Here is an 11477-nt window from a genome sequence, read left to right on the forward strand (position 1 = left end):
TAAGCCATGTTTCCACCAAGTTTAAAAGTTCAGAACAATGTCGATGTTCTCACTTATTTAGGTTGCAAAATACATTAAAACAAATTTGTACATTAATTGTTTCGGACCTTTTCTGCTAATAATGCAAGGATCCACTTCATGTATTGCACAATATATGCATAGTAATCATTGGATATTTGCATGTACCAAATATCTGATTCTTGTTTTTCTCTCCAGTGAGACAAACATTGATTTTCCAAGTTTCTAGCACATTTCAGAAAGAATGTCTAATCTATTCAGAACTACAGCAATTTAAAAGGTGAGGCTCTGTCACTTATATGGGGGAAGTTGATCCCTCTCAGTTTTTTGGGAACCAGCTCCTACTTATTTTTGTGTGAATAGTCTGGTTCATCTATACCAATTTTTGACTATTCTGATATTCTTTATGTAAAATCTACGCACTATAGATTTAAACAAACACTAACATTTTTTCCAACAAAAAAGGAAATGCATAAAGGCTTGGAGTTCCGAGGAAACAGGAAGGAAAATAATCTAAATACATAAATTCAAGGCACTGATCAGTCAGGTTTGGCTATGGAGAAAAGAGATTGATCCTGGTCCCTGACTGATTTATTAGTGCTTTTCTACTAAATACTGTTCATGAATTAGGATCTGACATTTTCAGCTGTTTCCTGACTAAACCGGAATCTTAAAAAATTACTTTAAAAGCCACATGTAAAGACGGAAAAAACAATTCAGTTCCAGACATGTGACCTTAGCCTTTGTTTATCCAGCCATCACTTTTAACTTGAATCATGGATGTAAGTATTATGTAAATTTGACAGGACTTATTCACTTCCACATCTGTTTGTTCTGTCAGGGATTACCGTTTCAAACCGTACAGTTCTGTTCTGACCTAAACTGAACTGTTCAGCTTAATGGAAACATGGCTTTTGACTAAGAAAACATCTGCATACAATACATCCACAGTTCATACTGAGGCATTGGTAATAACCTGTTCTCACAGTTTCTGTTTCCTTCTTACAAAAACTTTACAGACAATATAATTGCAAAACTCACTGCACATTACATTCCATTGTTTCTAAATATGTCGGATTTATTTTGGTGCTTCTATGTTATGCAACTTTTTTTATTATTATTTTACTACTGAGTGACGTGTAGTAGGAATTACAAATGGTGGGTTTTTGTTTCAAGGAAAAAGGACAAATAAAGTTTAATTGAATATAACAATGAAGTGCGTAAGATACTGTTCATTGTAACAGAGAAATCTTCTCAGCTCTTCTTTTGATTCCAAAGATAAACATTGTTTCTGAGTTAATAAAAGAGAGTACTCTTAAAAACTCTGAGAAAGTTGGTCTCCTTTTTTTTCTCTGATCAAAATGTCAAAATATTGGGTCCAAACTATTTATATCCTCCAACTACAACCATTGGATGATAAAAGTGTTTAGCTCTTTCTTCTAGATAGTATTGGTGATATAAATATCAGGTTATTAGATTATCAAAAGAATTGTCTTCTAAGAGGAGGTGTTAAGCAGCCGGCCTCATAAATGACATAATTGTTTTTTTAAGCTGACACAGAAAGGATTAACTTTTTCCAATAATCTATTTTAGGGCCAAGTGAGTTGAAGGGCATTTGCAGTGAAAACAAGGTCTGGTCAGACACACATTTGCCCGCTGTGGACGCTGGTATTTTCCCATCATGCTTTGATGCTTTGAGATGAACTGTCAGGCTTGGCTGGGGTACTCGGGCCCGGCTGATGAGAGCGGGGCCGTTGTGTTTTTGTGATGCAGTCTCTCACACTCACTGAGTCATTGTTCTTTTGATTCCCTCACGCTTTCGCTTGCTTCCTGTCTTTGGTTGGCAGTCAACTCCAGACAAAATGGAATTTGGCAAGTTTGCAAAGAATGTGGAACTGCCCTCAAATACTCACTGCACAAGGCCTCCACTGAATCTAATGGTGCTAGTGCAATATAAATTTACTTTGGTGTTGGACAAAACATGGAACAAAGCTATGGTTGCAAGGTGGTACACATATTAGACTCATACTCATGATTTGTCTCTACAAGTAGAAAGTATTCTGCAAGTGGCTCTAATGGCAGTAGTCAGAATTATAGACTACACTTTGTAGCAAAAAAGAAAAAGAAAATCTCTTTAAATTTTACTTTTTTATGAACAATGAGGTCCTTCCCAGATGTTATCCAGGTAAGTTCAACTGTTGCACAGGACAAAGAAGATAACTAATACTGCTTTATCATTTAGCAAATTAGTGACTCTCAAGAGTCAATGTTAAGAGAGCTGTTCTTTAAAACATTGGAGAACTAAGTAGGGCCTTTAGTTTCAGCCGGTGGAATACTCTCACCTATCTCTAAAGCGTATATTGGTATGAGAAGTACTTTAGACATATGGATTTGACTTCTAAATACATTTAAAACTTTTCAAAGCAATTCAGCCAACCAAAGCAAAGGTTTAGCATGATGGTGGATGGCTGTTGGCTTGTTTGACAGCAACAGTACCTGAAGACACTGCTGTCACTAAGCCAAACATAAACCTCTCTGCGAAAAAGATTTTTTTGGCAATTCCTTGAACTGGGATAGAAGGAGAATGGTTTTAAATGGTAAATATTCCTTTGGTTTGGGTTGCTTTCATCTCTGGCACTCAAAGAAACAATTAAAGTCTGTAAAAGCTGTTAAAGCCTGTGTTTATCCTACATTTTTGTAAATATCTAAAGAGTGTTGTGGGAATTAATTTGTAGTTATTTACTTTAGCCTGTATTGACCTAGTTTGAGTCATTGATGAGGACAAGATCATTTTTAGCACATCACTGCATATAAAGTATAAAGACAGTGGAGTTTGTTTTAAAATTTTAGAATTACTTGTTAATATTTCTTTAACTTAAGGACAGTTTAAGCTTCAGGCACACATGCTATAACTAGATCTGACCCAAAAAAAAAGATGCGGCAAGCATTGACAAACAATGAATCCTCTGTAAAATAATAGCTGGGGGTTCATAACACAGAAACAATACATCTTTGATTCATGGCTGAACTGTGGATTTACATGTGTTTAAAAACTACAGGAAGAACACAGCTTTTTCATCAAGTTCAGGTCTTTAAATGGTTCATCCTGAACACATTAAGAACTTGTCACTTTCACAGTTGTGCAAAAGTTAGATCCTTTTCCATTGATCCAATAGTCTTCTCTGCATTTTCTAAAAATTCTCTTTGAATTATTTATTTAATCGAAATGAAGCCAGAAAGACAAGTGTTAATATTAGGTACCCTCCTTCTGTTCTCATCTCATAAGATCAAAATGATTTGATATTCAGTAGACATTGCAGCATTTTACTTTCAGAATGAAAGGAAGTAAGCATGGAGAAACTTGGCCGCACACTTAGAAAATCAGCTGTTGCTTTTAAATTAGCTGGACCGTTATGTTGAAAAGGCTATTCAATACTAAGAACATTTATTACAGTTCTCAGGTTTTCTCAGGTACAATGTTCAAGGTTAGATTGCATCAAAGTCAGATGAAAGCAAACATCATCATCCCAGAGACCTTCTTAGAGCATGGTCTGGGTAATGTATTCAATGTTTAAATCCATAATAGCACCCGGGGGAAAGACTGAGTTTAAAACGTTTGTAGAGTTTCAAGGAGGAGGTCTCTTCTAATGAGAACACAAAAGCATGACTTTGATTACAAACAATACCTGAACACACTATTATTCTCAACATTCCCATAATAAGAACAATTATAGGTTATGTCAGAATTCCTCACACTAGAGTTGAAGAAAATCTATGAGAAAATTCAGAAAAAAGACCACATTCCAACTGTTGAGCGCAGAGGTAGACAGGTGATGGTTGGGGCTTGTTTTGCAGTCATAGGACTTGGGTAGCTGTTACTGAGACAACCGTTAACTCCTGTGTACCAGAAGGTTCAAAAGTTTTTATTTTAACACAAACTTTTAATGATAGTGAAACTTGTTTGTAATTGGGTCACATGACCCCAAAGTTTTTCAAAAAAAGACGAGGAAAATCAGTATGACCCAATGATCCAGTTAAAATCCATAAGTCCAGACCTCAACCTACCAAGATCTGCAGTAGGACCTTGTGAGGGCGCTACATTGACAAATGTCCAAGAACAAAAACAAACAGAAATGCTTTTGTTAAGAACAAGACAAAATTCCTCCATAATTTTATGGCAGGTTGATAAATCCATAAAGGAATCTCAAGATTTCACTTCTAAATGGAATTGCAAGCTGTTGAATCGGTAGCTCAAAAATTCCCTTCCCAACCCCCCTGCTTTTTCTTATCTTTCTGGGCTCATTTTACTTTGATAAATCAGAGATGGAACTAACTCTGCACAAGACTGTTTCTGATGTACACTACCAGCCAGCTTTTTAGCACATATTTATCACAGCACCGACAGAACCAAACCGAAAAAGTCTCTCGAGCACTGGAGTAGTTTGAAACTAAAATGAACACACCATGTCTTCAGCAGATTATCCTGTTGATCAAGTGATGAGCACAAAATCATTCATGTCTCCCAGGCAGATCCTTGGCTCCACTGCTTCCTGTCAGAAGGCTCCATGTTGGTGCAAACACACTAGCATATCATTGTGTTGAACGATAGCTAGCTCCATTTTCCCACGCAGCCCCGCCTGTACATAAAAGAAACCATTGACAGAGAAGCACCAGAAATTCATTAGTTGGTAAATCTGCCCAATGTCACCGTTCAAAATTGTATTGATAGTTTGTGATGTCTGTGAGTTTCTGCATGTCATTTTATTTCAACAGCAAGAAACCACTGTGAAAACTAAGCAAATAGGAAAACATCTATGAAGCTCTTTGCTTGAATCTTTAGTTGAGGTAAGCAAAATAATACATGACTTACCCAACTTTAAACATTTTCATGTTAAAAGGTTTTATACAAAATACTGGTGGAAAGACAACTTTATGAGCTGACCATCAATAATAAAGCCCTAATTGTTCAACATCCTTTGAGGATTTATTTTCTTGTGTTAGTTTGTTATATTTTTAACAACAAAAAAAGTGTTTGGCTGTGGGTTAAGTTTGATGACATATTTATTGAAATTGAAAAACAAACTTAAAATCCAGATCATCACTTTATTGAGTGTCATAACTCAGTAAATCGTACATAAAAACAAACCTCACTCAGTGTATTTCCTGTCACACCTCAGCGAAGCTCCAGTTCCAGTTGGACCACAATGTTTAATGGACTCTTATCCTTGTCCTGATTGAAGTGGGTCCCACTTTTTTATAGCAGGCAAACTTCCTTTTAGGTTGTTTGAATTGGGATTTTCCAAGCTGATTCCTAAAGTCACACATCAGATCCATCTTCCCAGAAACAAACTGGATACTCCTTCTTGTTATTCTCTGTTGGTGTCTTCTAGAATTTCTTGATCAAAGCCTAGTAGGAATCCGTGGATAGTTCAGGTTAGATCCAACTGAGGATATTCACGAGGGTGGTCCCAACTATATGAGTTGTTCAACAGCGAGATGTTAATTTTAAGCTAGCATTCTTTTATTTGAAGATCCATCTGGAATTTATTCAGTTCAGGGGTTACCGATGGACGCACTCCAGTGAGAGCTAAACTTTCTCGGATCCAAATCCTACCCTGTTTGATCCCACACCCTTCTTATTAATTAAACTTTATCATTTGCCAAAGAAATGACACTTAATTTATAAATATCCACTTTCCGTCTTTGGCCTCATTGATAGAGCTCTAGTTGCCTCCTGGCCATGTGGGACAGTGTCTTCATTTATTATTTACATCCACTGACGTGTCAATGTGCTCATATTGAGCGCAATGTAAAGCACAGTGGCACAAATGTGAGCATATGGGACCGTAAATCCAATGGGTTTAGGAGCAGATGTGGCAGATGACAGACAGAAACAAAATCCCTTTCCCTATAAAGAATAGGAGATCACAGACAGATTAAACGCTGACCTGAAGCGCCCATGCTTAGGACACGGCTTGAATATCAGCAAGTCGGTGTTTCATGTCTCGCCTCAGCATTGGAGAAGGGAAAAGACTCAAAGATTCTTTACACAGTAAAGGGTCCAATCTTGTCAAGGGAGTATTCCATGTGATGAGGTGCGTCTCCGGAGACGATGTTTATTTTTTAAGCTCCATAAACTGCCTTGTTTGGAACATCCTCCCGGTATGTGGATCCAGGTGAAAAGAGGGCCGTTTCCAGGTAAATCGCAGATGTGTTGCTAACGTGAGAGACAAAGAGTGACTCTCAAACTGATCAGCAGAAATCCGACGTGTGGCCAACAGTTAAATCAACATCACTGCTTTCGTAAAACACCCATGCATTAGCATCTATTTCTACTTTGCCTCCATCCTGTTCGGGCTCAGTGGGGAATGACGCCTATCCTCATGGTACTCTACAAACATACTCTATTACTCTATTGAGCAAGGGCTCCGATTGCACTCATTCTGCTTCTCATAGTAGCTTAGGATTGTATCTCAATGGGCTTGACCACTAGCAACTGGCTGGAAACGAAACAAAGCACACAAATAGACAAATTAGGGACATTTTTGCTCAAAGTCGGGCTTCACATACATTCACATATAAGGTCAAATTCTCATTTTACTCTCACAAATTACTTTTTTGGACCATTAACATATTCCAAAATCATCTTCCATTTATAACACTTCATGAACACTAAATGGATACATCTTAAAAAAAAACCATAAACTGCAACTTTCAGCTAAACTAGAGACAAATCCACTGAGATACAACCTCATCACTACATTAAATTCAAATTGTCTTATTGCAAGCTTCTCTTTCAGATGGGACTACAATTGACTGATTGTTAAGATTGTTGTAGCATTTTTACGGTATACAATTGTTTAGAAGACGAGTCTGTCAAAAACAAATCCTCTCTTATTAACAGAGACTGGATGACTGAAGTTAACGTGTGATGAACATGAAGCAAACAGGGCTTCCCTATATTCCTCTCAATCCACGATGAATGCAATAAAGCCTGCAGTCCTTCAGTTCCAAATACCACCTGTCAAAGGATATCAGATCACATTCATCCTCCCCTCTTCCTCTTCTTTCTCTTCTCCTCTCTTGTTTCCCATCAGCTCTAGGAGCTCACACACAGAATGGAGGAGCCCTAAATAGGGCTAATGAAGGTACGATGCAGCAGGGCAATGGCGGCTGCTGGCAAAACCAGATTAACAGGAATCCCTGATCAAATTTGAGACTTACGGGACCAAATCTCTTTCAGTAAATGTGTGTTGTTTTTTTTTTAATACTGCTTTTCTTTGACTTTAAAAAGTTGGAATAGTCTAAGGCGGAAAGTCAAAGAATTTAATGAGACAAAACTTTCATTTTTTTTCTGTATAAATCTAGAAAATAGAATATATTTTATCTGTATCTTGTTTGATTCCTAAGCAGGGTGGAGCATTGATAGTATCTCCACAGTACCAAGGAAGATCTCAGTAGGAAATTGCTGAAAAAAAATTCTATATGCAAGATTTGTCTTGCAAAGAACAATTAGTTGTATCTAGGTCGTGGTAGACCAATTTCTTTTAGATTTACAAAAAAAAGTTGTTTTTTCATTAGGGCTGCCAGAATTAGTCGACTAATCGATGACTAATCGACTATTTAAATAGTCGATGACTAATTTAATAATCGATTAGGCGTTACTTTATATTATATGGAGTCAGAGTGAAGTAAAGTTGAACAAAGTTGTGAGCATTCAGCCCCATAAATTTCACTTTTTTTATTTGAGTCTGTGAGACCAAAACTTTATATTTTGTGAAAAATAGTTCCTTTTTTCAGATGCCAAACTCATTTAATTTAATCTTAGTGTAATACCCGAAACTAATGAAGGACAGAGGCTCCGTGATTAATTAACTGTAATAAACTATCATCTTAATTGTCTTTATCTTTAGTTCGTTTAAAGCTAATAATAGTTAAGATGTGTCAAAGTCCACCAATCGGAAAAAAATAATCAGTAATTAGTCGACTATTAAAATAATTGTTCATGGCAGCCCTGTCTTTACGTTCTGTAAATCATCAATCAATCTGGAGGAAAATGTGCTCACAGTTGCAACGTGAACAGGAATTGTTAATTAAATTTTTGTCACTCCTGGGCCAGTTAGTGTCTTGTCTCCAGCCTGAAAAGCCACCAACTGCCCATAAAGTTTGACACACTCTCTGACTTACTGAGACAAAAATAATAACGAGTTCTAAATATTTTTGAATCTTTTTTAGAAAAAAGTGGTCTTGAATTTGCTGGCAAATGGGTGAAATTGAGGTTTGGATGTTTTCACCTCCTCTGACAGTGCTCAGTGAGCACTGTCAAAAGATAGCAAAAACAATTTCTATGATTTATTTTAAGATTTTTCTAAGCTTTAATCAAGGGGATTTCTATATGGTAAGTTTTTGGAGGTGATTTCTGTACATCAAGCGAAATTAGCCCCTCTAAACAAATGTGTTGGTGTCAGCATGACAAACTGTATGCTGTTACAAATAAGGTTAGGGTGGTCGGTGAGGGTCATGGCAACATTTTGTTTAAACTAACAGAGTTTATAGGGTTCATAAAGTACCTATAACCCACTTCCACCTGTTTAAACATGCAGTTTCAGTAACACATCTTAACCGCCGAAAGATAGTTTCTCCGCTTCCATCAACTTTGTTCAAAGAAACACAGTGTTTAAATGAATAAAAGTTGATGGACGCATCGGATCTGACTGCAGCTCGCGTCATGCTGGTGCAGGCTGCATGCTTGTGGAAATAGGAAACTCTAAACTTGTGCCGGTGTCTCCATAGCTCACCCCTCTGCGCCGTACAGTGAGAGTAAGAAACATGAGAGCCATCCATCACCCGAAACCCTGAGCACCTGCCGTTTTCTTTTCACTGCTCAGAAGATAGCAGTTGCCTCCTGGACTCAGTGAGTGCCAGGAATTTTTCTGAATAAAGCTCTGGAAGTTAAATATATTACATAACAGAGGCCGGAGTCCATATTTGAATGTCTAAAGCATGTGCACATATGGGCAAAAAATGAAGCTAAGGGGGTATTTTTGAAAAGGGAAGGCAATTCTTCTGAAACTCAATATTCTAAAGATCTTTCAGTCATTTTGCGTCCGATGTAGTTGATTGATTCTTTTCTATGAATACAATCTTCTTACGAGAAAAAGGGAACTCATTTAATTTTATCATCCATCTGTCATCGCTCTCTGGCGCCGATCGATTGAAAGTAAAATCCATTTTTGTAATGGATGGTCTTCTCTGAATGATGGATTTTTCTCCTCCTGTGTTGTTGACCCTGTTTTGTGCTAGTAGGGCACGTTGGGACCTAAGCTGCTATTTTAGCCGAGATAGAAACACAGGCAGGGATGCAGGCGTTGGACTAGACTAGTGGATGAATGGATGAAAGAGACGTGTAAAAGGCTGGATCTAGCTTTGGGAGCCTGTCTTGGCAGAACAGAAGCTCAATCAAAGCATCAGAGAATACTCTGGATTAAACCAATACACTAATCTGAAGATTTTTAGAGCAATTATCTAATATGAGAAGTTGAGAAGAAAGCCTCAAAATGTTCAGTTACCTTCATGGGGAACTGGAACAATTTACCGAGAAAAGGATCCACCTTTGATACCAAAATAACTTTTAGTTTCCATAATAACATGGAAGGAAATGTTGTGATTGCCTAACACTATGTTCACACTGGACGTGAAAGCGTCCCGAAGCAGCACAGAGTGGGTGCGGCATCTGCACTCTCCTGCAATTAACAGCAGACGCGCATTTTTTTGCCATCATAAGTAAGTAAATAACCTAAAAAATGTTACACAACGTTTCTGTGAAGAAGAAGCAAGTAGTTAGTAGGCCTACACTTCTTTAATGTATCTGTTGTTGAGACACACAGAGAAAAGTGTGTGTTGTGATTGCATATTTGTTTTCGTCTGTTTAGATACGAAAATATGGTCGCATTTGTAAATCGCGGTGTTTTATTGTGAAAAATTGGTTATATTTTGAAAATAAACTGGAGTTTCTCATGTATCTTTATGTAACTTCCAACCAGAATTGACACAGATCGCTTGTGCACAAAATGGACCAGACTCCAAAACGACCCGCTGCAAGGCGCAAACCTTCCGCGGAGGACCGCGGAGCTCCGCGCCTGGTGTGAACCACACCATAGACTAACAAGGGCGTCGAATGGTCTGTTCCGCGTCCAGTGTGAACCATTCGTAACTGTGTGATTGTTGATTATTTTACCACCAAAAAAAAAAAAAACCTTTCTGTTGATTGTAAAAATGATGTTTCTACCAGCCATGTTAAACTCTGTACTTCTTTTAAGTTGTGGTTACTCTGGGACGCTTGCATCTATACCCACTCCCCAAGTTAAAGGTCTCATAACTGAATATGTAAATAATTTCCCAATAAATATTTTCAAGAACATTCTGCCTGTAAAATCTCCATATAGATGGACATATGGATGTAGAATTCACCACTTGGTGTCTTTTATTTGTTTGGGATTTGCTTCTGTTGAAAGAACCTAAAAATTCCTTACATTGTTTTCTGATCTACGGTCTTTTCTCACGACAGTTTCCCTGGTTTTAACTAAATAAGTAGACCTAAATAACCCTGCAGATCTCATTCAACTGGACATAATAAGCTCAATGTTTAGACTTACCTGAAACAGGTTTTTTATTTCAGGTTGAAAAGAAAGATCCATTGTTATCGATTACGTCATGTTCCAAACAAGCTTTTGTGAATTTCCTAGCATAAGAACACTGGTCAGTTTGACGTCCATTTCACAGAAATGCTGAATCTCAGTTCCACCCCTCAGCCCTTCCCTTGCACTTACCCCTACCCTTCAGNAAGAAAGATCCATTGTTATCGATTACGTCATGTTCCAAACAAGCTATTGTGAATTTCCCAGCATAAGAACACTGGTCAGTTTGACGTTTATTTCACAGAAATGCTGAATCTCAGTTCCACCCCTCAGCCCTTCCCTTCCCTTGCACTTACCCCTACCCTTCAGCCCTTGAAATAAAGGGCTAAGGGGGAGCTCCTCCAAAAGCAGCTCCACTCTACAGGCTGTACTGACACAGTCTGAGTAGAGGGGCGTCCAACTGTTCTCCTTAAGGTCCACTGTTCCTGCGTTCAGACCATTGATTATCTCGATCTGTGAGGGTTGGGGTGATTGAGCAGGAAGTAAGGCAGTGGCCCTGGACGTCTGGAGTTAAACACCACTGCTCTGGAGCTATATTTACCCCAGGACCCTTTTTGTCCTTGGTTGATTCCTGACCTCTAAGCTGGTTGAACAATATGACAATAAACTAAAAAAACTTGGTCACAAAAGACAAAACAGCCCTCGATGGTCGTTTGTGCGAACGTCTTCTTTTGCTGTGCTAAACGGCCTACTCAACTTGCATCCTTGTTGCTTCTCAGACGTCTTCGCCCCTCCTGATTACCTGAGTGGGGTGTGTTCCCC

At 38.1% G+C, this 11477-nt stretch overlaps 1 long non-coding RNA gene across 1 annotated transcript; it reads right to left on the reverse strand.

The window, feature by feature from the left end:
* Positions 1 to 1129: 1129 nt before the first annotated feature.
* LOC118600060 lies at positions 1130 to 7689 on the reverse strand. The gene is made up of 2 exons (XR_004949640.1): positions 5165 to 7689; positions 1130 to 4655 (listed from the first exon to the last, which is right to left on the reverse strand). It is a non-coding gene; the product is annotated as an uncharacterized LOC118600060 (long non-coding RNA).
* Between the last annotated feature and the right edge of the window lie 3788 nt (positions 7690 to 11477).

Source organism: Oryzias melastigma, linkage group LG18 (genome assembly GCF_002922805.2).
Source record: "Oryzias melastigma strain HK-1 linkage group LG18, ASM292280v2, whole genome shotgun sequence".
Classification (NCBI taxonomy): Eukaryota; Metazoa; Chordata; class Actinopteri; order Beloniformes; family Adrianichthyidae; genus Oryzias; species Oryzias melastigma.